This window comes from Arachis hypogaea, chromosome 10 (assembly GCF_003086295.3).
Source record: "Arachis hypogaea cultivar Tifrunner chromosome 10, arahy.Tifrunner.gnm2.J5K5, whole genome shotgun sequence".
Taxonomy (NCBI): Eukaryota; Viridiplantae; Streptophyta; class Magnoliopsida; order Fabales; family Fabaceae; genus Arachis; species Arachis hypogaea.
In genome coordinates this window covers 101,682,241-101,693,252 of record NC_092045.1, presented here as the reverse complement: position 1 = coordinate 101,693,252, position 11,012 = coordinate 101,682,241, and the positions used below count along the sequence as shown (strand labels likewise).

Sequence of the window (11,012 nt, the reverse complement as noted above, 5' to 3'; positions counted from 1 at the left end):
TACATTAAATTATAAGTTTATTAAAATTTTAAAATCAATTATGTTACGTATACACAAAAAATTAATTACCAATAAAATTATTCTTATTTGCAAACAAAATTTATGTCTTATTAGCAAACAAAATTTATGTTAAAATTGAGTGAAACTACACATGTATTTATATACAAATACATAATAGTTAATTTAGTGATTAATTTTTAGCCTATAAATAATATTTTTGTTCCATAATATATAAAAATTTAATTTTAATACAGTTTTATATAAAGTAATTTTACACATATATCTAATTATATAATATTATATTAATAAAAATAATAACTTTTTATATTAACTGTGTAAAATAATCATACAAAAAAATAGATGTGATTAATTAAAATATAGATAAAATATTTTACACAATCAAATTATCAAAATTAAAGTCATAGTATAGAACAAAACAAATGAGAAATCGCCTTAAAAAAAGAAAAAAAAAAAGATTGAGAGCAGTTTGATGTACAAACAACCTGAGTGGTGTTTCAGCCATTGAATTAGCAAGTGAGCCAATATCTCCATCTCATGCATTCCAGATAAACAAACCAATAGCCCCAACTCCATCTCAAGCTTTTCCTGCAAGTTCTGAACCTATAACACCATCTCATGATTTGCCTGAAATTTAGGCAATAACCCCAACTCAATCTCCTTCCCCCGCAAAAGATTGTGCTGGCAAGTGAGCCTATAGTCCCATCTCATGATTTGCATGCAAACAGAGTAATAGCCCCAACCCCATCTCCTGCATTTTTCGCAAATGAACCAATAGCTCCTCATGCTTTCCTTGCAAATGAACCTTCTGCTGATGATGAGTCAGACCCCCAAGTTGATTCAGTGTCTCACATCCGCAGCTTCTACAGTTCCAGAAAGATTAACATTTAAACACGCCAGTCATGTCTGAAAGCGAGCGATAATGTATCTTAGTATCCATTAGTAATAATTTTGAGAGGGAAATATACAATATAAAAAACGGTTTATATACAATATCTTAGTACTCAATGACATTATATCTCTCTGAATACTATAGAGACGGTTCATGTTCTAGCATCTTTCTTGCGTCAAATTAATATGCAACATCAGTGTTAGAACAGAACTTCTTATAGAAGTTATTATGTAGCGGTTATCGCTTTTATCATCTTTCTACTTTGCTTCTTTGCTATTTTTATCTTTTGTTTTTTATTTTTCTGGGTATCTATCTGATCAAGGAAGATTGTTGAGAACCTGCAACTAATAGCAGATTGGCTGGAATTAGTAATTTTATCATTTCAGCACCATTAATTTTTGAAAACAAATAACTAGTAATTTAATTAACAATTTTACCATTACAAACAGTATGAAATGTGTGGGATTAAAAAAAATAATCTAATTTAGGTGAACTTGACATAAGGAGCTGAAAATGTTTTAATTTCCAGTCATATTGTGTTTGCATTGTCATATGACTCCCTTGAGAATTTCATAGAAGTAACAAAGAGTTATAATTACCTCTCACCCTTCCAAACTGAATCTTTGCTTTTTCTATCTGTCTTTGTCAATGTCGGAAGACTATTTTTACTTTTGGGCTGCTGAATGGTCTGTAGAACTATCACATAAAGGAAGTTAATAGAACTAGTATAAAAGGAAAACACTAACATACTCAGGCACTTAAAAAATCATTGCAGATGGTTACAACTTACACGGTTAGGAATCACTTCCTGCAACTTTGCAGGTTAACAGATGCGTAATCTTGAATATTATAATTTCCTCCTTCCTACAAGAATCAGCGCGATTTCTTTCCTTTTTTTCCCCTTAAATTGTTATGAAAAGTTAGCACCTATAGGCTATAGCCATAACTACCACAAATCACATGGTTTGCATCCCCTGTCTCTGTCCGGTTCCTTACATGCTCATCTGCGTAGCTTTACGGTCCATTTTTTCCATTGTCATCTGTCAGTGGCGTGCCAACCATTGAATATGTTAGGCCACAACTGCAACCTCCTTTAGTTAATGTTTTGCTTGTAAGCCAATAAATAGAGAGCCGCAGCCTGCATCAGTTCACATTAGAAGAGTAGCTCTGGGTGATTATGTGAGCCAGCTACTTCAGTGTTTAACACGGTTGCTTCACATCAGAACTCATGAATCCTCTGCCCAAGCTCAAGATACCCCGCCCGAGCGCAAGCCGATGACACTGAAGCCAGCGTCGCAGCATTGGGCTCCAATCCATCCTCAATCATCTCATCAAAAAGCCCCAAAGCCTCATCATAACATTGATTCTGAGCATACCCACAAACCATCGTCGTCCAAAGGCTCAAACTCCTGTCCGGCATTTCATCGAACATAAGGCGCGCACGGGCAAAATCTCCGGAAACAGAGTAACCCCTCACCAAACCACTGGCCACGTGGGAATCAAAGCTCAGCCCGAATTTCAGCACGTGTGTGTGAACCTTGGTACAGTCTGGCAGGGAGGGAATGTTAGAGCAGGCCTTAAGGAGAAAGGGGAAGGTGTGTTTCCCGGGAATAGCGCATAGCTTCCTCGTGGAGACGTAAAGGCAGAGAGAGTAATGGGGATTGGGGCTAGAGGCGTGGGCGCGGATGAGGGTGTTCCACATGAAGGTGTTGGGTGGGTATGGGAGGAAAAGATTCTAGAAGCGAGGGTGAGGTCGGCGAAGGGGGAGAGGGCGGGAGGAGAGGAGGCGGCTGGCGGCGAAGGGGTCTTGGCGGATGCATTGTGGATTTGTTTGAGGTGGTGTATTGTGGTGCATTGGTCGGCGAGGAGAGAGAGACTAGGAGGAGTGGGCGGCGGAAGTGGAATGGTTGAGAAGGTTCGTGGCGGCGGTGGTGAACGCGGTGTTTGAGCGAGAAGTGCAGTTTTGGCGGCACCATTCGAAGAAAGGTTGTTGGTGATCACTGATCAGAGACTCGGAGTTTCCCAAGGTATCCGCCACCGGCGGCAGCAAGGCAAGGTTGTTGCCGATCGGAGCTCGAGTCTATTGCTGACCAATCAGTTGCTTCGTGCACAAGGCGGCATTCAATTCCCCTCACAGAAGGATGAAGTGACCATTCAACAAGCTAAGTGCACTTTCTCTGATTCTTAATTTCTTATCGTACATATATGCATGTTATTTGAGTCAAACCTTTACATTCCGCCAATATCTAGTGGCAAGTGGCAACTTAACAAATGATCGTGAAGACACGCATCCAAATTTAACGAAGGCTGTGACTTGTGAGTGCTCTCTTACCCATTTCAAATCAAGAAACAGAATAGACACCAAAATTAAAATCAAGAAATAGAATACTTATTCTCCTCTAATGACGTACCAAGAATCCTCTCCCTCATTCACATAAAAAAAAAAAAAAAACACACACACACACACACATCCCAGAAGGCCACTCACCCAGAACCAGAAGGCCAAAACACGAAGCATCTGCCCGCAAAGCACCTTGTGCCACACCTCTCCATCCCCTATCTCCCTTGTCGCTTTTATAATTTTTAAATTATTTTAACTGAATTTTTCCACATTATAGTCAACGTCGAAAATTCTTATTCTAATTCTGAATCCTTTCTTTAACAAACAAAACAAAGGTTTTTTATTTTTAGATAAAGCTCCTTAGAAAACTAAAACAGAAAATAATATAAAAAAGAAAAAAAATTGGGGAAGAGAACTCCACAAAAAATGCATCATATTATTCACAAATGATGAATTACAACCAAACTACACAGAATCAGCTAACTAATTTTTTTTTTCATGATTAAATGCATAATGCTGTTCACATGATGAACTACAATCAAATTACACAAAATCAAATAACTAATTTCAATTTTTTTTATTTACATTTTTGACAATCTAATTAGTTGGCATCGGATACCGACATAAAGGACATAAATGACTAGTCTTGAGCCATTGCACGAGGCATTCTTGATGATATACATGCTTACAAGGCATTGATGAAACTTGTTCTGTATCATCATCATAATCAAATTCAGTTAGACAAATACTGCACCTCTCTGCTAGATGGTAATTATTTTCAAGCTTCACTCTCTCAAGAGACTCAATGGCATTCTTCGATGCAGGAACCATCTTAATATTATTAGGATCTTCCATGGACTCTTCAATGATTAAGTCGGTGATCATGTTGCCGTAGTCATCAACTTCCAATGACAAATTCTGGATATTCAAGTCATCAACGTACAATATAGGATTCTGGATAATAATGTCCAGATACAAACTGAACAAACGAAAATCAGGTCTTTCATAGAGGAATCCGGAAGGACGAGTTTGAATTATGGCTTTCGCGTAGGATATAATATCTGGCATCATGTTATGAATCAAGGCAATTGGTATAATAGCCTCAGGGAAGTGCATTTGCATGTGTGATGAACCGTTTTGAAGGAATTCTTGCGCTTGGATTAGAATTGAGGATTCAAACGAATAAATGGCTCCTAAAACTGGTGGATGTGATTGTGGTTGTTGATGATGAGTCCAGCAAGTTTGATGCGTAACTTGTACCTTGAGAATGAAGTAATCTGTTATTTGATCTCTCATGAGGGTTAGATAATGTTGCAAATCTGCCTCCTCTTCTTGTAACAATGGGGGAGATGACGCTTCCCAAAAGAAAGTAAATGGCGAAGTCATGATGATGAAATTAAGAACTGGTTTGATGCTTCGAGTTTACTAGAAATATTGGAAACTTTCTTTAATAGAAATAAGAATGAAACTGAGAATTAATCCTTGTTGCTTTCTGCTTACTTATATATACAAGGCTTCTAGTAAGATTTGGTTAACGGTAATACTAGAGGCAGTATATTTTTTTGTGATTTGTAATAATTCATTAGGTATCATTTATTGATATGAAATCAGTCACCAAAAATTTATTGATATGAAATTATACATTTTTTAATAATTAAAATGTTAGTTAAACTTTAATAAAAATATTCGCCTTTCATACTTTTTTTTTTTAGTTTCTAGATATTAATTAACTGAATAACTTTTTTAGTTTAATTAGGATAGTAATTTTTTAAAATAATTTTTTATTATCTTCTAACCATTTTTCTTTTCTTGGATTAACATTCATAATTTAAAAATTAAAAACGATTATTTTTATTTTTTTTACTAACTAACTGAAACTAATTATTCGAGATAAGTGAGAAAAAATATAACAATGATTATTTATAAAAAAATCATTTAATATTTTTTTTATATATATATTAAAATAATTGCCAATTATTTGAAATAATGTTTTCGTTTTTGGAGTAGTTATAAATAGATTGATTAGACAAAAAATAAATTAATTTACAAAGATTTTGTGCAAAATTACTATCAAGTAGTTGAATCCTAATTTAATAATAAGATATTTTTCACATCCAAGCAATTTTGGTATCCAAATTCATCCAAGAAATTTTAGGTCATTCGCCTTTTTCGCTTTTCTTCTTTTCTCACACTTCTTCTCACACTCGTTTACGCATGAAACGTCTTCTTCTTTTTCGCCTTCTTCTTCGCGTTCCTCCTCCTCATTCTCTTTCTTCTTTTTCGCGTTCCTTTTTCGTCACGTATTTTCTCCTTATCGTCATTCTTTTGTTATTGTTGCTGCTGCATTCTTTTGTCTTTTCCTCATTCTCTACCTGGTGAAGAAGTAGTAGATGGTGAGGAAGAAGAGTTTTAAATTTTGCAGAATATAAATGAACCGAACATGTTATTTGTAAGACTCTGAATTTTTAAAAATTAAATAATAAGTTATTTACGATTTATTATGTTTAATCAAGATTATATTTTCTAATATTTTACATATATATCGGGTAATTTCTCAATTATAATTTGAAGTTTTAGTAATTGAAAAATAATGAGGATTTTATGTACTATAATTTGAATATTTAGATGTTGAGCTTTATTTTATAAATAAAGAAAAAAATGAATTTAATTATTTTTAATTTTAATTTAATTAGTAGTTATTTGAAGATAATTTATTGATGAACAAATGGTACTTTCTTTGAAGATAATTTTATTGGATTAAACTTAGTTTTTAATACTATTTTATACCCTAATTATATTATTAATTATCCTTAAAATGAAACCTTAATTTGCTAAATACTTCTTAAAATCCTAACCCTAACTTTCCCATTCCCTTCAGCCGCCACACCCCTTTTCCTTTCTTCCTAAATCAAACACACAAACACAACACATAGCAGCAGCAAAAAAATTAACAGAAAGAAAGAAAAGAGAGGAGAGGGTGCGAATCAAAAGAGTGGAGAAGGGGGGAGAGTGCGCCGGCGGAGTCACTGCAGCTCGTCGCGCCGCCGTTGTCGCCGATGATGGAGGAACGAGGAGAGTGTGTCACAGAGGAGGGGGAGCCGTGCGAGTGAGGAGCGTCGCCACCGCCGTCACATCGTGTGCCGGTAGCTTCGTTGCACCTCGTCATCACCATCGCCGTCGAACCTCCGTGGAGTCGTTGCCGTCGCACCGGCGCTGTGAGCTGCTACCGAGCCACAAGCAGGACCCGATGCGAAGAGAGAGAGAGAGAGAGAACAATGCAAGGAGAGAGAGAAGGCGTTGCGGGGTGGTTTCTACCGCCGCTGCTCTCTCCGCCATCGTCGTCTGTGGAGTTCGCCGCCGTCGGAGTCACGAGCTGAGGTGGGGAAGGAGGCCATTTTTCCTATTGTTGCAGTCATTGTGCTACTACAGCTATGCTTCGTTTTCTTGTTTTCCTTAATTACTATAAGTCATTTTTGTTTATGAACCTCCACTGCTACTATGATGCTATCCGTTGATTGAGAAGTTTAAGGGGTTGATGTTTTAGGATTAAGGTGCTGCAACTGTGGACTGTGACGGTTGATGCTCTGAAAGAATCGTTGTTGCTGGGGTGACTGGAATTGCTACTGCTGGTTCTAACGCTGTTGTCGCTGCTGTTGTGAAATCGAAATAAGTGGATTTGCCGCATTTAAATTATGAAATTTCAACATTGAGGTAGGTGCGCGTTTCTTAAACTCATTTTAATTTTTGAGAATCGTTATAAATCGATATTAATGCAAAATTTATATTTTTTGTGATTTCATAAGACTTATGGAAAGGTTTGTATTCTTTTGGTCGATTGTAATTATTTGTGTGGTTGATTGATTGATTGTTTGATAAGGTTGAATAATTTGGATTATGGATTGATTTTTGATGAACTAGTGGTTGTCGAATTTATTTTCTTCAGAATTATAAATGTTTTGATAATGGAAATGAGTTTGAGTTATTGAAAGGGATTTGATACATTGGATTTGGGATTGTTAGTTTATCAAAAGTGATTTTTGGAAAAATTGAACATGGTTTGAGATATTGAAATTAGTTTGGTATTAGAGATTATATAAAGGAGTTTGAGGGATGTCTGAATGGGACCCGAAAAGGGTGGCAGAGTCCGAGTTTTAGATGAGATGCTGTCAAAATTTTATAAAAATTAGAGATTTTGTTTAGACGATTATTTAAAAAGATTTGAATTCAAAGGTTATATGAATTGATTTTGAGTTATTAAGAAAATAAGTATATTTTAAGTTTGATTCATTTAGAAAAGAATGAATTATGTTTTGAATTGGAACTATTGATGAACGGAATGGAAAGAAGGATGATGAGTATTGATTTTGAAATATGATTTCTTGAAATGAATTTGAAAATGAGATATGGATTGATGAATGATGATGATATTGAGAATGACTTAGATATTGATGAACGTTGACTGAATTATTCATATGCTTATAAATTTGAATTATCTTAGACACAAGTTTTCCTGGGTAGATCCAGTACCTTGCCACCACTTGTTCCAGATTGAGACTCGATACTCTGTTGACCCTACGACGTAAGGGTGACCGGGCACTCATAAATTCCCGAGAATGGTATCCCCATTGAGCGATTTGATATATATCTGAGAAAAAGCTATGCATAGACTCAGGGAGATGCGCGTCGGGGGACAGTCCAAAGGTTTAGCAAACCGGACTTGTCGAGTTGGCTGTATAACCGACAGATGAGCTCATTAGCCATAGGATAGACATGCATCATTCGCATTTGTATGCTTTGTTTGGGTTTTAATTTAATTTAGTTTGCCTAATTGTTAAACTGTTATTAACTGCTAACTGAGCTATTTGCTGTAATTGCTATCTATACATGTACCTTCATTGTCTGTTTTGCCTGCGTTTGTTCTGATGTAGTACTTTCGAGATTTTTGGTGATGAGATGATGATTGTGTTGATTGATTATATGATACGTTGAAAGCTGTGATTGGTTTCTGATGAGTTATTAGTAAAGTATGAAAAATCAAGCTAGTTCAGCATAGACTTAATAAACCTATGCTTGGAACAGGTTGGTCATTCATACATTCTAGGAAACCAATTAAGATTCTCTTATAAGAAAGGAAAGGTTTTAGATTTGTGAAAAATAAATATTGTTTCTTTGAAAAGTTTTGGATGATTAGCCGTTGATTTTTAAAATATTCATAGGACGAATGATAATCACTGCCTTGAAACCAATTCTTCTTTTTATACATATCTTATAACAATTCTTAAACCCTCTACTGAGAACTCTTTTGAGGATGATGTTTTTACCCCCTACAGAATTTCTTTTCCAGTGACAGGTTCAAGAAGCTTTGGCACGAAGCTGCGATTCGAACTACGGAGCTTTGCATACATATATATATATATATATATATATATATATATATATATATATATATATATATATATATATATGTTTTCCTTTTCTGTTTTATAATTTAGTTTTAGATTTTATTTTACCCTTTGTTATTTGTCATTTTGAGAATTTAGAGGGACAGGACTTGTATATTAAGAAGTTTTGGATAAGTTTATGTAATTATTATTACTTGAATATGATATGTGACTGTGTGATTTAAAGTAAAGGCTTTTTGCTTTAATAACTAAAAATTGGGTTCATATTTACGAAGACTCAATATTAAATAAATATAGTATCAAATAAAGGATTAAAGGTAAGTAACACCTAAACTTTTAGTACGATCATGAGGTGTTAAAAGTAAGGGTCTTACATTATGGTATCAGAGCAGTTCATCCTGATTAGAGCCTTGGGAATAGAATGACTATACTTCGTTGCATACTCTGAGTGTCTGTCATGTAGTAGGTCTTGTCCGGATAACAAGAATTAGAGCTTTATGCACATGACTATCTATTGATAATGTCGTTAGCTTACCGTAGCATAACTCTGATGTTAAGTCTGGCCAACTTAATGTTAAAGGTTTATGCGTATGGAAAAGTTAACAGGTTATCATAGATAAAATAGAATTATTAGGGGATGCGAATAACGGGTTTTGAGAGCATTAGAAATTAACTTTTGAAGTTAGTCCCGTATCGATGCATCCTTTGTTTTCTTTTCCTTAGTCATGAAATTCCTTATTTCACTGCTTTTTTGAAATGCGGTTTGATTCTCTGTCAGATTGTATTCCTGATCATCCCTTGGATTCTTGATGTCATGGTTTTCAATTTGGCGTTTTCCTATGTAAACTTTGTACTCTAATTTAATTGGAACTCGCTTCGATCAATATATCATCTTATTGTTCCTAGCAAAATTTTCTGATTTAAATTTCTTCCTTTAAGTTATGATTTGATATTTTAGCTCTATGCATTGCATCTTATGTATATTCTACTCTAAACATCCGCCTAGCTATCCTATAGATTCTTGACAGTACAGCTTTAGGTTCTGCATTCCTCTACTTAAACGATGTAATTCGTTGACGAAGTCTGAATCTGTTTTGTCGTAATATATCCTATCATATAGTGTCTTCTTGTAATTCTTATTTTGTATCTTCAAATAAATTCTGGTTTGATTTTTCTCTCACCTGAATTCTTGTTCATGACTATTTCTTGAACATCTAAACCTTCTAATTTAGCATATACTTCCTTATATGAATTTGGTAACGTTTTTATATGGTTTAAAACCTGTAGGTTCGTAATGCTACACCTACTCTTTTACTAACTTATAAAAAAAATGAAATTAATTATTACACCCTAGACTTTCTCATTTAATTACAACTTGATTTTCTACCAACCTTATCACAATTTTTATATATATTCTTATGTGATTTTGCATCTAAGTATTTTTCAAGATTTTTGAGAAAATATTTTTGCTCATAACTTGATTAAATTCTATTTTATAAATTTTGCATATCTAATTTTAATTTGAGTTTTTTTGATGCAATACCTTTTTTATTTCTTTCGAAAAAGTGAATTCATTCCTTTTTGAGTTTATCCATTCTTTGTGAATGCTACGATTGATTTTTAGTATTCTTTTCGACCCATCTTAGATTTGGTTCAAAAGAGTGTACCGTTCTTCTTCTTGATTGTTCCTACCGAAGTTCTTAGATTCAAATTCCTTCTTAAGATTACAGCTTGATTCTCTAACGACTTTATTGCAGTTTTTACGAATATCCTTATTTGATTATGTATTTAGATATTCTTCAAAGAAAGGTTTTTATCTCTTTCTAGTTGGTTTTTGTTTGGTGAACTTCACCTAATTTATTTTTAATTTGAATTTGGTTTAGCATACTACATTGTTTATGCAATTGTTGTTCTTTTAAAAAAAATGTTGGATTCATGTCTTGCTTCTTATGAATAGACCAATTCCTTTCTTAAGCTTTTCATTTCTGTGGATGTCATATTTGATTCTATTTTTAATTACTCTCTTACTTTTTGAATGTCACCATTAGTCTTAGTTTTTCATTTCTTGTGAATCTCATACTCATCCGAGTCAACTTGAATTCGTTTCATTTAATGCACCATTTGTCCTTTTATTTATCTTTCTTTAGTCAAAGGTTCTTTCTTGAGAATTTTCTATTGATTGAGTTGTCTTCTTAGCGCGTTTTGTATTCCTTTGGACCAATTGGAAACTCGTTTGATAATCCATGCCTAGTGAGTTCTTGTTTGAATTCCCTTGATTTGAAGATCCTTTCTTCCATGGGCTGATTTCCTTTTAACGCATCGTAATCTTCTTAAATGATTCTTGCGAGGTGGTTATTCT

General features: G+C 34.3%; 1 long non-coding RNA gene across 1 annotated transcript; it reads right to left on the bottom strand.

Annotated features, from left to right (window-relative positions):
• Window positions 1-347: 347 nt before the first annotated feature.
• Window positions 348-3,453, bottom strand: LOC140175886 (uncharacterized). Its single transcript, XR_011866835.1, has 3 exons — window positions 1,701-3,453; window positions 1,510-1,606; window positions 348-924 (listed from the first exon to the last, which is right to left on the bottom strand). It is a non-coding gene; the product is annotated as an uncharacterized lncRNA (long non-coding RNA).
• Window positions 3,454-11,012: the final 7,559 nt, after the last annotated feature.